Consider the following 13,364-nt stretch of genomic DNA (forward strand, 5'->3'; position numbering starts at 1 on the left):
ATTTATTTATTTTTTGGGACAGAGAGAGACAGAGCATGAACAGGGGAGGGGCAGAGAGAGAGGGAGACACAGAATCGGAAACAGGCTGTAGGCTCTGAGCCATCAGCCCAACGCCCGACGCGGGGCTCGAACTCACGGACTGCGAGATCGTGACCTGGCTGAAGTCGGATGCTTAACCGACTGCGCCACCCAGGCGCCCCTGCAGGTAGTGTTTCTTGGAGAGTGTCACTTGCTCTCTGTTGTTGTGACATTGGCTCTTTGAGTTCTCTACTCGTAATGATGTTTTTGACTCTCCACAAGCGGTGCTTTTATTTGTTCCTTGAAGTAGCCCTGGAAAGGAAAACAAACAAACCAACAAACAGGAACCAGAGACATGTAAGGCAACGTGTAAATAAAAGAAATAAATGGACACACACACACTCACACACACACACACAGAAAAACAGTCTGAAATCTAAAAACAAAACAAAACAACAAACAGACCAGAAACACCAGCTACAAGTAAAGAACAAGGTAGAGGCGTTGCTGTTGGAAGAACACATATAAAGAGAAATGACAGGAGTGGGGAAAAGGAAAAAAATATATATATGTATTGACCAGGCTGGGAGGCTAAATGGCTTAATGCAGACAGAGAGAAAGGAAAATAAGGAAGGAGGTGGGGGAACAAAAGGAAGATAAGTTTAGCCAGACAGAGAAACATAGATGGCTTGATTATCCCAGGGAGAGAGAAGGAAAGTATAGAAGTGTAGGTAAGAAATGTATCAACGGAATGGATTATAAATGTCTGCTTAAACAAACCAACAAGCAGAGTTATCAACCTAAAGGAGGGAAGAGATAGGAAGGGAGAATATGTCTAAACAACAAGATTTGTCCCGGAATTACTCCAGGCTAGGCAGCATCACGGGTCTGGAGCTGCCTGGTTCCACAGCGCCTATCCTGCTCCATCAGACAAGCAGGTACCCAGCACAGAGGGGCGTGGTTTGGGGTAGGCTGGCCCCACCACCACTCTGGACCCTAGGACTGATCCCTGAGGCCCCGCCTTAGTGGTGGTGGGGGTGGGGGTGGGGGTGGTGGTGGTGGTGGGGGGAGTGGTGATGCTCAGCCTCTTCTACATGACCTGGTGTACTCCGTTCCAGTTGTCCTCATTGTGTCGAGAGCACACGCAGGGTGGTCCTTCTTGCTCCACTGACTCCTTTGGCACAGCGCTTGTCGAGGGTTCACAGACCCGTTCCGTGTGCTCTGACACTGGGGCAGTGCCACTCTGTGCTGCTCCAAATGTCTTCCTGGCTTTGTTTGGGCTGCTGTGCTTCAGGGAGCCCCGCCTTATCCTGCTGTGCACTGCGCTGCTGACCTCACTGCTGAGCTTGGGCATGGTGGGTGCAGGCAGGCATTGTTTTGTCCCACAGCGACGCCCCCAGGGAGGGGGCCACTTTCTCCTACTGCAGACTGCGCCCTACACCCCACCACTGATCCGGACGGGGGGGTGGTGGTGGATGCGGGCAGGCTTTGTTCTATTGCACAGCCCACCAGGGAGGGGCTACTGTCTCCTTCTGTGGACTGTGCCCCTGCTCTACCCCTGAAGCCAATGCTGGCTCTTCTCCTCCCCAGGTGCACAAACAGGGAGCCTAGCCCCAGACCCAAGAAAGCCCCACAGTTAGAGATAAGATCCCTCTCAGTCCCAGTCCGAGGTTCTCCTCTTATCCACATACAGCCCTACACTTCCACAGCCACTCTTTCTCTTACTTTTGTCTCTCCGCAAAAGGGGATCTCTTCCCTCCATTCCTACTTGGCCCAATTTATGTACCCCAGTTCACAATCAGCCACCTGTCATCTCCCAAGGTGTCTCATTTCCTTCAGGGAGTATTCAGTCTGTTTTCCTCGCAGACTTTTGGGGTTCAAAACGCTTTGGCTTCAGCACTTTGTTTGAGAGACATGGGATGTACAGATCCCCCTACTTCTCCACCATGGTGACCCCTCTGCCCCAGAAGGATTTATTTATAAATTGATGGACATCAAGTTCTAGATCTTATTTTCTTATTAATATTATTAGGATTAATCTCAGTACATACATTTAGTTTTAAGAAAAATTCCCTGTGATTTGAATCCTTTGAAAATGTATTGAAGAGGCAATCCGAATAAATATCACATTCCCTTACTGGGACTTCTCTCTCTCCATCTCTCTCTCTCTCTCTCTCTCTCTCTCTCTCTCTCTCGCTGTCTCTCTGTCTCTCTGTCTCTGTCTCTCTCTCTCTCTCTCTCTCACACACACACACACACACACACACACACACACAGATACACACACACACACTTCCCACAGACTGTCTGGAACCTCTCTGAGGTGCCCGCCCAACTCCATGGCCAGTACATAAACTTCACCAGTACTCAGGACTAGACATTCTCACTAAGGTCTTCCCAGAACAAAATGGAAGAAAACAGCCTCTGTCTGTCCCCCTCTCCTGCCTGTTCAGTTTCCTCCCTCCTGCCAGGTCTCCCTGACCCCCACCCCACCTTGCTGTCACAGTCCATTCTATAAGTACCCGAGAAACCTAGCTAGTGTTTGATTCTGCAGCAAAATGCAACAAAGTTCCAAAAAGTCTCAGCTCTCCCAGGCCGACGAGTCAGCAGGAAAACAGGAGGCCAAGAATCACACTAGGAGAATTCTCCTTCAAGCTGTACCACTTCCTAGCTGAAGATGCACAGGGAAGCTGTCATCCAACAGTCTAGCTCCACATCTGCAGGCCTCTAGCCCACATGCATTGCTACCAGGCTCGGGGACACATCCAACGATTTTGTTTCTTGAGCACCGTCTGGACTGTGTTTGCTGTGTTTCAACTGTCTACCTCTAGGATAAACTAGATTTTGAAACACAAATATGCACAATTCCCCAAGGTAAAAGACACGTCCAGGAGTCTGATCACTGCAGTCATCCATACCCCCAAAGCACTGATTTCTACCGTGTACATAATTAGAGAGAAGAAGCAGGCAGACACCTGCCCAATGACAATGAAAAGCAACAGAGGGTGATGGAGAGCCCCACGTGATGTAGTAGCTGGAAGCCCAGAAGTCAAGAATTACCCACAACCACCACGGAGGCAGGGGTATACCTCGAGAACAGAGCCTGGCACACAGAGTCCCTCAGTCAGTTTTCGGTGAGTGGTGAATAAAGCCACAGGGGGACCAATAAACTGACAAGCAAGCGAGCAAAGGCTGACAAGGGAAAATCCACCTGTTCTATGGTGGTGTAGAGAAAGTAGATGATTTCAGCAATGCCAGTAAGAGGGTAAACATTATGGAACAGGCGAATTAGTGAATTCTGTGGTGGAATGTTTCCCCCTGATTACAATGGGCAGCTTATCCATCCTCCAGCTCTGAAGCATCTGGTCAGTGGACACCGCATGCTGGGGACAACAAGTTCTGGAGGAAAGGAGTGGAAGTAACAACTGTCCACCTTTGCTAGAATGCCAGCGTCCATTTACAGACCCTCCATCTGCCCCCTGGCCCTTTCTTCCTCCCACCCACCCCGATTACTCCCACATATTACGTCCTTACTGCAATCTTGCAATCCTTGGTTTTGAACCATCATTCTAATCTGTTTTGTTGTTGGTTGTGAGGCCTGCCATTTATCTACGTAAAAACCTGGGAATTAGTATCTGAACAAAGGTGAGAGCACCTGGATGGCTCAGTCAGTTAGGCATGTGACTATATTGCTTTCGACTCAGGTCATGATCTCATGGTTTGCGAGCTCCAGTTCTGCATCAGGCTTTGTGCGGACAGCGTGGAACCTGCTTGGGATTCTCGCTCTCCCTCTCTCTGAGCGTTCCTGGCTGTCTCTCACTGTCTTATGTTTGTGTGCTGCTTTTTAAACTGGCCGACGAGTAATTTGGGACAAGTGGTATGATAAGTAACCTTCTCTTTCACCTGCTATGACAGCTCTAACGTTCCCGTTACTCTGATGAGTTAGGATGTAAGGCCGAGTGTCCCGAGATCCTCAACCAAACTACACGGTGTAATCGTATGAGCATAGGTATTCACACTTCTGTCCATTCCCTCATAAACTCACTCATTATGCAAATAGCGAACACTTACGCGGTGCACTCTGAGGAATATAACAGTAAGCAAAATAGCCTTCATAAATTAATTTTTTTTCCGCCTTGGGATTTCATGGGCCTATAGTATCCAGTCCTATGCGATTCAGCGCATGTTAAGATTAACGTATTTCACTTCTTCCAAAGATGTTTCTAAAGATTGGCAGAGGCAGTGGGATGTGACCGATGCTGGTACAAATCCTAGATCTGCCACATAGATGTGATATTTGGCAAGGTATTTAAACTGTCTAAGCATTAGCCTAGTTGCCTGTTAAGTGGGAATAATAATACCTTTGCCACAGGCCTGTTATGTTTGCTTGAGAGGGAAACATGTGTGAATTGCAGAGAACTATACTGGTGTATGGTGGGAACTGAAGTAAAATTAGTTTGTTCCCTCTGTTTTCCTATGGCTTTCTGATCATCTCGTTATGGGTTTGTCCCAAGGGCCTTGTGCCTCTCTGTGCCTCTCTTGCCCTTGAGTATCCTCTTGCAATCCCCAGCATCAGGGAATCGGGCCTCATTCTACCAAGTAAGCCTGACTTTCACACGGTGCCTTCCACAGTTCACCTGTTCTGTACATTCAACCCAGCCAACGTGCAGGTTTTAAGTAAGCAAGCAGCGACTTTGTCAAAAACGTAATTACATCACTGATAGAGGCGAGTGTTTACTGACTCACAGTTAAGGGGGCTCCATGCATTATTCTAAGTGTTTTACCATTGTTACCTCACTGAATTCATTTCAGAGCTCTATGGTGAAGGTGCAAGGTTGTGGCTGATTTTACACCTGAGAAAACTGAGTAACAAAGAGAAAAAGTAAGTTGTCCAAAGGTCTGCTGCTGGAAATAGAGCAAAATAGGATTTGAGATCCCAGGCAGCCTGGCTCCAGGGACTAGTCACTGAACTATATTGCTTCTTGCTAAGCACGAATTTACTGTAGGATAGGGAATTTAAGTGGTATTGGGTTGCAAATAAGATCCTAAGAAATGGCAATGGTTCTACCCAATTCATCTGATCACAAAAGGGTAAGAGTTAATGAAAAGTTGATGATGCAGGTGTTTGTAAAAAGAGAGAATCCCCCATATAGACTGCTGCTGTTACACATCAAATTGAAGTGAGACAGCTAGTTCTTCTGTAAAAATTGGAAACTGAAACTCCATAAACACATTGCATTCATTCAGTATGTCCAGGGTCCTTTGCCCATGGCTGCCACTGTAGTAACGACACACGGATGGCTAAGGTGAGTCCTGCCCATGAGGAACACATGGTCTAGGAGGGGAGCAAGGGCTACGTAAGGAGGTTCATGACAACACAAGTAGTGGGAAGAAGAACTGTGTACGCACAAAGGGGAAGTAAGCACCCCCAAGACACTTTCCATAAAGAAAGACATAAGAAAGGAACGAAACCTCTTTGAGTTCTGGAAGCATCCTTCTTGTAGGCTCTCACGAGTGTGTCTTCACTAAGTCCGTAACAATTGGGAGCTGATCCCTGCTGAGCCAAGCTCCTCCAAGACAGAACCTTCCTCTGCTCAGTTGGCTTCAAGGGAACCTGGGTATTCAGCACTTCTCCAGTGTCCCTCACCCACCATCCCACTTCTGGCCCTCTTGATTCCTAGATTCCTAGGACAATCAGTCTATAAGGTCAAATCCTTATTTGTTGTTAGTTCCTTCCAGAGACAGGGTCTCCACGAGGCTATCGATTATTTCAGTGGAATCCTGCCCATGGGCTGCACAAGGAACTCCATGATATGAGTTCAATGCCTCCTCAAATGATGGGTTTTATGAGAAGTTAAGTCCTGTGAGCTTGGGTTAGAAATAGTCCACATCATTCCCAATCTCAAGGCTTGTTTTGGACAAAGGATGAAGGTAAAAAGCAACGAATACATAAAAGACTATTGGAAGAAACTCAGCTTAAATACGGCAGAAGAAAAGATAGGGGGAAAGTGTCTTTTCATTTCATGTTAACAGCCAAAGAGAAAAAGCTTCTTTAGATTTCAAGAAGAAAGGGATAATATCAGTACACAAAGCAAGCTTTAAAGGTGAGCTTTATCATCGTGTCAGTAGAGCTTTTTAGTACAAACTCTACAGATTATGGTATTTCTCATAACGCATTGCTGCTCTAGGGGAAAGTACTTAATTGCCTAACTTTTATCTGAGTTCATGGCTATTTTCTTTTCATTTTTAAAGCTTAGCGTATCTTAGTTCATCAAGTATTTTTTTTCTTTTTTTGATGACAGAAACCTCATTTACACTCCTGAACGTCCTATTACCCTTGACAGGTACCTAGCATTCTGCCTTGCACATCTACTTACTTATGTGGGGAAAATGATAAACAAAAAAACAAACAAAAAAACCGGCATTTGTTTCCTCGCCGTCCACAGACAGAATAAACTCCTAACGGAAATAATAAAATATTTGGGCACTGAACACGTGACTGCTCTTAAATGCTCATATATTCAAATTGAGGAAATGTTTTATTTGACAGGTTTGGTCAAATGCCCTAGAGAACGATTCAAAAATAAAGAGAACTCTGGGAATCAATGGGTTAGGAAGGTCATGAAAAAATTGGAGACTACGATCCAGATCTTAAAAAAGCTCTGAATGTATACTCACAAAGACTTAACGACTTTGGATAACCAGGTCAAAAATAGTGCTTCGAAAGTCCATAGAGCTGTAGCATTCGAAGGCAGGGTTTCTTACAGTATGGTCTGATACCTATCCCTAATCAAGGGAATCACGGTGGGCTACCTACAGGTACGGATTCCGAATTCACACGGAATTCTACATTTTTAGATAATGTGCCCGTTTTTGTTAAGATAACCCAAACTAGTAACAGCATTCCAATCTGCAAAGGACACACGAGCCCCACTCTCTTTAGCATAAAGTTTGGGTTGCTTTGGTAGGTGGATGAAAGCAACAAAACACAGAAGTCTGCAGGGAGAAGTGAAGCCTTGAATTGTTTGAAATGCATACTGTCCCATTTCTCAGGGAGGGCACAGATACTGCTTGATGGCACCCAAATCAGGCGTTTCTGTCTGAACCAGTCCTGCTACCCAGGCCACAGTCAACCATAAAGTTTATCCAGAGAAATGATCTGCATCTGCATCTGTATCTGCTGGAGATTCCCTGACTAACCAGATGCTCACTGCTGCTGGGGTTGGGGGTGTGGGGTGGGAGGTAGATAAATAGAGAGAATCAGACAAGCCCAAGTGGCCAAGAACTGGATGGAGTCCACCCTAACTGTTACGGTGGCCATATCTGAAGTTTCGAGAGCTGACGATGCTACATTCGGGGCCACCATTGTTCCCTGATGATATTGCAGTGGGTATATGATGCTAAGAATTAAAACAAGGAAACGTGGTAACTTAGTATACATTATAACGTGTCAACAAGAAGGCAAAGAAAACTTGGTTTGTACTTCGTTGGCAATTACTAATAGATATGAAAGTTACCGTGCCTCCTAGGAGGCAAGGTTCTTGCCAACAGAAATACAACGCTAATACAGGAGCACCTTCCAAGTGTTCATCTGAGAGTATACTGAATGGCTTGAGTATTTAATGTGACTTGATAAGGCCGAACTGGTTTCTCCATGGCCCACAAGTATTAAATTCTAGAATTCCTATGAGTTTGCTTGATGCATTGATAAGCAAAGGAAACCTAGGAGGGGATTTGGTGAAGCCACATGCCCTAGAAATATGACAGCTAATTTTTGACTTAAGAAGAAAACGAATGACCTCCAAAAGACATCAACAATTCTACCTCACCGACGTGCTGTGAGCTTGAAATGCTCACACATGTGCTGCATCTTGAAGACGGTAAGTGGTAAAAACATTGGTATTATTATATTAATGGCTGCTACCCTTTTCCCCAAAATTTTCTAGGAGGTCATAAAGAAATTGGCAGCTCTGCCATTCCATGCAGCCTGCTGCAGATGACATTGCTGCCTTAATGGAGCACAGCCTACAGCCTCTTTGTGAGTAAAACTCTCTTTGATTATGCCACTGGTGGCAGCCTTTCTGTGACAGCTGAACACGTCCCTAACCGATACTACTTGCACTTCCTCAATGCCATTCAAATACAATTTCATGTTTTGTTAGCACAGAGAACATCAATAATGTCACTCTTATTGAAGGTGAAATTACTACCAACATCACTCAGCAGATGACGTTGGGGAAAAGATGCTAGAAAAGTTTCCTAAATGAAGAAGGTCTTGGAGCATACCAGTGTTCTATCTCATAAGCATACCCTCGCAGAGTAAACTGTGGGGCACACGGTTCTCTCTGTTACAATATCACTTGAAGTTTAGGAGTGTTTTTCCTTATAAATGTTTGAAAAAGTCCATGGTAGAGAAGGGTTTACTTAATCCCAGAGAGTAAAATGAAAGAAGGCTTTGGACCCACAAGCTCCTACAATCAGTAAGTAGGCCAAGACATTCATAAGGCTGTAGACACAGGCTACCTTTCATGAGAAGGGAAGAATGACTTGGAGGTTGAAAGCCAGAACCCGGGAGGAGCTAGGGCCATGGAAAATCATCCCAGGCCTTAAGACCGAAAGAAAGGACAGCCTACCTGTGCCAGCTGAACTTCAGAATTGCTATGGGCCAGTGACTCATTCATGATTACCTCCTTCCTTTCTTTTGGAACAGCAATGTTTGTGTTTTTTTGGTTTGTTTGTTTGTTTTTTCTGTGTGTGTGTGTGTGTGTGTGTGTGTGTGTGTGTGTTTTGTGTGTGTGTGTTTTGTGTGTGTGTGTTCAGGTAATCACATACCCGTGTTGGTTGTATGCTTAATTCATAGGTCTTCATTCATAGGTCTTCAGATTGAAAGTGTAGTCGAGGAGCAGTGCGCCCAAGGGGACTCATTCACACCTGGAGCTAATTTAGATAAAAATATCCTGGACTTTGAGCTGATGTTACAAGGGTTGGGTCTTTACCAGGGAGAATTCTTGGGGGTAGGGTGAGGATATTTTTCATGCAGGATGAGAGTGAATAATAGGAGGCCAGCAGACAGGCTGTGGCAGTCTAAAATATGTTCATAAATACTCTTTTAAGCCCTCCAAAAGGGGGACCTCTATTCCCTTTTCCTTAAGCATATGTCAGACGGACTGAATGATTTTGAAAAATAGAAGAAGGTGGAAGTGATAGTGAGTTAAAAACACTCTAATGAGCAGATATTGTAGTTCCAGTGGTGTCGTGATTAGGGGAAAATCGATGGAAGGGGCAACTGGCCATTAGACGCTAGAATTCTATGAGTGGAAGAGATGAACATAAGCGAAGAGAAACAAAAATTATATAAAATCAGGGAGGGGGCAAAACAGAAGAGACTCAAACATATGGAGAACAAACTGAGGGTCACGGGAGAGGTTGTGGGAGGGGGGATGGGCTAAATGGGTCAGGGGCACTGAGGAATCTACTCCTGAAATCATTGTTGCACTACATGCTAACTAATTTGGAGGTAAACTTTAAAAAAATAAAAATAAATCAATTAAAAAAAGAAGCTAGATTTCTACACGGATCAAAATTATCAATGAAATTGGCGAGTGGACTCACGATATCTTCAGACGTGCAAAGACTCACAACATTTGATTCTACTCATTCTTCATTAGGAAGTTATCTGAAGGTGTACTCCAGCAAAACAAGGAGAGAAAAAATAAAGAAAAATTATACTGAATAATAGGCAACACTAACAGAGTGTTTAGTTTTGTTCCAGACACTCTTATGGGTTATTTTTGTATATTATTACATATGATCCACACAACAAACTTATAAAGTATATACAATTACCATTATTATCTTCGAGAAGAGGAAATAGGGTTACAAAGAAGCCAAATAACTCATGCAACATCCAACTTACACAGTTGGTAAGTGGAACAAGTAAAGTCTAACCCCAGGCCGTCTGGCTCAAGAGTCCAGGCTTTTACATGCTCCCTAACTTCCCAGATAGCCATATTACCATGAAACCATGGAAACAAACTGGGAGCGTAGCAGAGGAAAATCACAGGAAGGAAGCTAGGAAGCAGACCTACTGAGTCACCACCTAAATGAGGCAGGAAAAGAGAAGGGTCCAGTGAGAGACCGCTAAGAGGTTAGCAGGAAGATGTCATAAAGTGGCATGATTTGAAAACACTGAAAGAGTGCAATAAAACAAAGAAGTGCAATTAGAAAATTAAGGAGAACCAGAAAATATCCATAAGACGGTCTTAGTCTGAATGAGCCAAGTGAAACATGGCATGGTTTAAAGCACTGATGGGATACAAAGAGAAAGGATCCATTTCACCTTGATGCCAGAGATGTCCTCATTCAGCAGGTCCAAGGACTCCAGGAAAAGAGTAGTAATTCTAATGTTTGCATATTATTTAATAATCCCAATAATTTAAACCATTTATTAGTGTTCAAGTCTTAGAATCAACCTTGAACCCTCTAAAGAGACTTGATTGCAGAGCATAATAGCAGTGTTAACAACAATGACAAACAGAACCCCAAAGCTGATGGGAGACAGAGAAAAAGTGCAGCAAGGTTAAGGAATGAAATGTAATTTATCTTACAATGTAAGGAATGAAAAATGATAGTACAGGTAAGGGAAATAGCTCTCTATTTTAAAATTACATCTTGTGGGGTACCTGAGTGGCTCGGTGAGTTCAGAATCCAACTCTTGATTTTGGCTCAGATGATGATCTCACAGTTCATAAGACTAAGATGAGATTTAGGTTCTGCACTGACAGCTCAGAATTCTCTCTCTGCCCCTATCCTGCTTGAGCATATGCTCTCTCTCTATCTCTCTCTCTCTCTTTCTCTCTCTCAAATAACATACATTCATACATACATACATATACATACATACATACATACATACATACATACATACATACATACATATATACATACATACATAAAATTATATCGTGTGATGGTTAATTTCATGTTTTCACTGGGCTAAGCCACAGGGTACCCAGGTATACGGCAAAACATTATTTCTAGTGAGTCTGTGAGGACTTTTCTTAGTACAATTAACATCTGTATATCAGTAGACTAAGCAAAACATATTGCCTTGCCATACACTGGGTGGCCTCAACTAATCGATTGAAGACCTGAATAGAACAAAAGGCGGAGGAAGAGAGAATCCACTCTGTCTATCTGACTGTCTTCAAGCTACGATATTGGACTCCTGACTTCAGGCTCAGACTTGGAATGGAACATATATCATCAGCTCTCCTGATTCTTAGGCTTTTGGAGTCTGCCTGGAACTAAACTACTCCATCTCCTGGGTCTGCCCTTCTCAGCCTCCGTAATCCTGTGAACCAATTCCTATTGATACTGAGTCTCTGGAGAACCCTAACTAGTACCTATATGTAACTTCATCCGTTATGTCTTTTTGCCCTCAGATCCAGTTCCTGCACTTCTCCTACAGAATGTGTTTCCTGGTTCCTTGCCAACTGGCTTCCAGAGGGGCTTGACCAATGGTGTTTGATGGGAGAAAGGGAGGAAGGTATAAGCCCAGAGGTTTTTCTCTCTCCTGCTCCACTTCCTAGCAGTGATTTTATCTCCTCCAAATTCTAGCTTCTTTCCAAGAGCCTCTTCTCCCATGTTCTCAGTTCCTGCTAGGTATGGGTCTGAATTTCTCTAGCTTTGGGGGTGGAATCAGCTTTCTGATGATACTAATTCCTGATTGCTTCGCCATCCTTTGTTTGGCTTCTGGGATTTCCCATCACGTGTGTAACTGTTTAAAATACCTATAGTGACTCACCGGCTGGCTGGACCTGACTGAAACAGTATACAGATAGAAGTTCGGGAATATATCGGAAGGTGAGGAGAGAGAAGACAGGTGGCTTAGGCGACCTATACGTCAACTTCACATAGGAAGTCAGTAGACGGGGCTTAAAACCGACAAATCAATAAGCAGCAGTATACTATATGACTTATATTCATGAAGATTCCTAACAAAAGAATATAAACCTGGAACAGTTAAAAGTGTTGCCTCAAATAATGGAGACAGGAAAGAGACCTGTGGTTGCCAGGAACTCAAGGGGGAAGGGAGAGATGAATAATAGATGAAGCACAGGGAATATTTACGGCAGTGAAACACCTTGTAAGACAGTGAAATGCTTTGAATCATGGCATTGTGCGTTTGTCAAGACTCACCGAACTGCACACCACAGTGAATGCTAAGGTAAACTTCGGACTTTAGTTAATAATAGTTTTCATATGGGCTCATCCGTTGTCACAAATGCACTACACTGACACAAGAAGTTTCAAATAGGGAAAACTCTGTTTTGGGGGGTAGGAGGGAGTACAGGGGAACTCTGCACTTTCCAGTATTTTTCTGTAAACCAGCTTTTTAAAAGCTGTTTTAGAAAATAAACTCCCTTAATGAAAGGGAGGCAGAGAGACAGAGAGGAGGGAAGGAAAGAGGGAGAAAGGGACCTACTTAAAAGTCATGGAGGAAACGTAAGTTTGGATTACTAAGTGAAGGGATCCAATACAAAAAAGCCATTTGCTTTACGTTTCCAACTATGATAACGTTCTGGAAAAACAAAACAAAAGAAAACAACACAACTACACCTCTACAACAACAACAACAACAACAACAACAACAACAAAACGCCTTTGGAGACAGTAAAAAGACCAGTGGCTATTAGGGTTGAGGGGGAGAGAGGAAGTGGTAATAGGCGGAGCACAGGGCACTTTAGGGTTGTGTAATTATTCTGTGTGATACTGCAATAGTAGATACATACCATTATACATTTCTCAAAACTTATGAATCTATATAACACAAAATAAACCCTAACTGTTAGTTAATGATAATGTGTCTAATGATAATGTGTCAACAAGAATGGCTCATCCATCACTTAGAATTAATGTATCCACATTAGTGCAAGGTACTATAGAAACTACCGGGGGTGAGGAACCTGTATTTTTTGTGCAATTTGTCTCTAAATCTAAAATTGTCCTTTAAAAATGGTCTGTTTAAAAAAACCCTGATTTAAAAAAAAAGAAAAAAGAAACCAAAAGAAAGTGTTGCCTCTGGGGAACAAGTGTTCATGGGGGAAACAAACCTTTTGATTTTTTATTGCAAGTCCTGATCTGCAATTCGGATGTTGTGGGTTTTTTTTTTTAACTATTTGTATACAATACTTGGATTGATATTTCTCAAAAAAAAATCTTTACACCTGCCAGAATAGATAACATGAAAAAGACCATATTAGCAATTGTTGGCAAGGCTATCAAGTATTCAGAGCTCACAGGCGCTACGCAGTCACTGCTATAGAATGAAGTTTGTGTAAATC

The 13,364-nt window shown here is 43.4% G+C and overlaps 1 protein-coding gene across 1 annotated transcript in view; it reads right to left on the bottom strand.

Annotated features, from left to right (window-relative positions):
* Positions 1–13,364, bottom strand: part of LOC124525418 (testis-specific Y-encoded protein 3-like) — a 631,464-nt gene that overhangs the window by 136,089 nt on the left and 482,011 nt on the right.

Source organism: Lynx rufus, unplaced genomic scaffold (assembly GCF_022079265.1).
Source record: "Lynx rufus isolate CCGP_SWC_20201006 ecotype Redwood Valley unplaced genomic scaffold, mLynRuf1.p SCAF_41, whole genome shotgun sequence".
In the NCBI taxonomy this organism is placed as follows: domain Eukaryota; kingdom Metazoa; phylum Chordata; class Mammalia; order Carnivora; family Felidae; genus Lynx; species Lynx rufus.